This window comes from Apium graveolens, chromosome 4 (genome assembly GCF_009905375.1).
Source record: "Apium graveolens cultivar Ventura chromosome 4, ASM990537v1, whole genome shotgun sequence".
Taxonomy (NCBI): Eukaryota; Viridiplantae; Streptophyta; class Magnoliopsida; order Apiales; family Apiaceae; genus Apium; species Apium graveolens.
In genome coordinates, this window is record NC_133650.1 from 49532053 (window position 1) to 49536217 (window position 4165).

A 4165-nucleotide genomic window follows, 5' to 3' on the forward strand; every position below is an offset into this window, starting at 1 on the left:
TTAGCATGTGATGGTGAAGACACTAATCAGATAACACGAAACTGATAAACGCCAACTTTCGTTGCACGAGTACCATTCTACCAGACATCCACAAAAGAGATAGAAGCTGAATAGGCAACAATTATATTGAGACCCTATATGTCTATAGAATTTGACAACATAACGGTTTAAGAATAAGTTATCTATCTTGATTACATAGGGCAAGTAAAACGGTTAGAGTTACCTACGAATCATGCATACACATACATGAACCTATGCTAGCATGACAAGTTCTAAACCTCTATATTCACTGTCGGTTCAATAGAGATTAACACGTTATCTTATATGTTAGCTACGCACATAAGACGAATAAGCACAACCAATACTAGGATATCAATCAATCACCACACACCAAGATATCGAAACAATTAATTATTGAAATCCATAAGTAAATCCGCTAGAATCCCATGACAACGATTAGCCCATAATCGAACTCATCGTCACCATGGGTTCCAATGAAAGCATGGTATAAACAAGGTCTTAATAAACTAAATAATAATCAAAGTACGAATAAACGAGATCTAGGTTCAACAAGAACGAAAACGAGCATCCAAAGTTACAACTAATTCAAAGAATCACAAGTTGAAAACAAGATCTTCTTTTTTCGGAGTTGTTCTGTGCTTCTAGGCCTTCTCCTTGGTATCCCAATCTTCCCGGATGATGAAAACCCTTTTTTTTAAGTATATATACGCCCCTAGTGGACCTGGACCCTTAAAATCGTCAAATTCTACTCAAAAAAGGCTTTTTCAGCGAAATCAGCGATCAGCCGCGCCCTGAGCGGCCGCTTAGCTCTCCTGAGCGGGCGCTCAGCTCTCTGAGCGGGCGCTCAGCTCTCTGAGCGGGCGCTCAGCTACTGACTGGGAAAAATATTCTGATGAATCTTGTTTTGGCCATAACTTGAGTTCTACTCGTCAGAATTAGGCGATTCAACTGCCCACACGAAGCTATTGAGATTCTCTACAACTTGACAATGGCCTTGGCTTCCAATTCTGATCACTTTTCATCATATTTCCTTTAAAAGCTCTTTCCTTCATTTAACTGATACCTGAAATGCAATAACACAAAAACACATCAAAATACCAACAACTTGAGTCCAAAACACCAATTTAAGCTTGTAATAAAGCATTCCAAGTGGATATAAAATCCACTTATCAGACATGCACCTCAACAAGCTCCAAACGAAGCTGATTTAATCAAGAAGTTTGTTAGAGAGGATGCACCAGTACCTTGGAGTGAAACTCCTAGAGGACAGGAGTGGACTAAGGAATGGAACTCAGTTAGTTTTGTTCCTACTGGAAAAATTCTTGTTGAGCACCTTGCCAAAGTTGATGACATGCTGATAAATGATGATTTGAAGGCACAACTGAGAGTTATTGCAATGAGTACTAGGCACCTTCATGGTCAACACTCAATAACTCATGACAAGGTGAATAAAATTCAAGAATCCTTGATCCATCAAGGTATGAATATAAAATTGGAAAAGAACAGATTTTTCAAGCCAGCCTTTGACAGAATTGGGTATGTTGAAAAAACTCAGGAGAAGCAACAAGCTCAAATTGATGAAATTCAAAAGAATCAAGCTTCTCATCAAACTCAACTCAATGAGATCCAATCCTCAGTGGAATTTCTTGTCTCTCTTCTTTTACCTGCTGATGCCAAAAAGGGGGAGAAAGTAATTAAGTCCAAATGCAAATCTACTCAATCACTGAAAGGAAAGGATGATGGAAATGATGATCAGGGAAACTATGAAATGGCTAGAGGTCATGGTCAAGGAAAAAGTGGAAAAGGTTCTTCATCAAAGACAACTGAAATTTCTACACAAAGAACAAGTTCTGATACTGGGAGAAGAATAAGTTCTGATACTGGTAAAAGGATAAGTTCTACTGAACATCTGGAACTTGATGAAGAAATTTCAAGGAGAGTATTTCTTAAAGAAAATCCTGGAATGGACTTTGAAATTCTAAAGGAAGAAGAAGCTAGACTTAAAGAAGAAAAAGTCAATTCCAAATCTAAAGCTTCTGTTTTTGAAAAGAAACTTCCAAAACTTAAGGGTATTGTGATTAAGGAAATGACAAATTCTAAGGCAACCAAATTCAAATCACAAGTGGAGGTAGATCCAAGATCCAAGGGTAAAGAAAAAGTTGATGAACCTTTAAAGGTATATGTATCAGTCATGGATGAAGAAATAATTGATGAAGAAATAATTGATGAAGAAGATGCTAGTCTTACTCTGATGAAAAAGAAGATTTATCAAACAACCTCTGACATGGCTCAAGTTGTTCAGAATCAAGATGTAGTAAGTTCTGATATGACAGTGAAGCAAGCAACCTCTGACATAGCTCAAGTTGGCTTGATATCAGAAGATAAGGAAAAAGGAAACCTCTGACATTGCTCATGTTAAACCTTCAAAGATGCTATTACTAGGATTCACCAAAGCTCAACAGACTCAACCTTTAAAGACTATATTAAGTGGTTTTGAAGCAAGAGTTGTTACAGGAAAGGAAGCAAGAGACAAATATGGATTGGGTAGTTCAAAAGAGAAGAGAGTAAGCAATACTACCAATGATCCAACTTCCTTAAGTGAACCAGGTGTAGGAGCAACTCCTAAGAGATTGAATCCACTTGAATCTGTACAAATGGTTTACCATTCTATTTTGAAAGAACATATCATGTTATATTTTATGACAGATGGGAGGGTCTTCCAGATCAGGAAGAATGCTATTCCACTGAAGTATTTTGAAGAACAGGAACATGTTCTATTTCTACTTTAAGTGAAAAAGAGATCAACAGATAGTGTTGTAGATTATTTAAGATCAAATATTCAAAAATAGAAGATTCTTCACTCTGTAAAGTCTAACAGCCCATACTGTCCCAAGTACAGATCTCATAGTGGAGAAATTGTTGAAATGAAGCCTAATACTGCTAAAATCATCACTATATTTTTTTGGTATTAAGGGACTTGAATTCAATCTTGAGTCTGACAAAGCCTACATAATCAGACTAGATCAGGATATAAGGAAATCTAAAATAAATGATCTCAGGGCTGCTATCTTTCAAACTGGTGAAGATACAGTTGAATTGAAGAATGTTAAAAGGAGGATGGTCAATGAACTTGAATATGCTGAGAGATGTTTGTAGAAGAACTATTTCAGGACAACTCCTGACATCAAAGAGACTAGAAATTGAAGCCAAGTCAAAGATCTACAACTGCTTAAATTCTGAAGTGTATACAGACTGAAGCTGTTATCAGACCTTAAGGATGGTAAAGCTACAAGGACTTTAAGTTGTAGTTATCTAGTCAAATTCTCATGCATTTGTACTTTATGTTTTTCAGATCACCAAATATCTGATTAAACTTGTATATTATGCTAATTTACAAGTTGAGGGAGATTGTTAGATATATTTGTGATGTCATGTCTAATATGATTTGTGTTTAGTTTTTAGATCTTACTTAACAGGACAAATCAGTACTTAACTGGAAATCAGTACTTATACTGAAGTCAGGACTTAAGATATCAGAACTTAAGTTATCAGGAGATATTTATCAGGAGATAATATCAGGACTTAAGGAGATGTTCAGATAAGAAAGGCGGCTGATTGAAAGGAAAGAAGATCAAGACAAACATAAGAAGGAATATGCATGGAGAAGAATTCTATAAGGAATAGAATACTTTGAAGAAAAGATAACTGATTGATATATATTAGGAAGCAGAATTGTATTCGATATCAATTAGAAGATTATCTTGTAATTGTGTAGTATATAAACACAGGCATAGGGTTTACACTATGTGTGTTATCATAATCGAGTTTATTAATCTTTGTAACCCTAGCAGCTCTCATGATAATTTGTTCCACTGAGAGAGGACAGTTCATTGTAACAGAGTTTATTGTGTTGAATAAAATATGTTTTCTGTTACTTGAGTTCTTATATTCGATTTGATTGTAGTAAACACTGTATTCAACCCCCTTCTACAGTGTGTGTGACCTAACACTGTATATTCACTTTTCTCCTTTGGTACAGTCCGTGCTAGCTGATCTGCAACTACAACAGAGAGCTTGGTTGGCTTATGTGGACCTTCATTAATTCTATCAAGGTATACTGGATCTGTAGCTTCTAGAAACATAG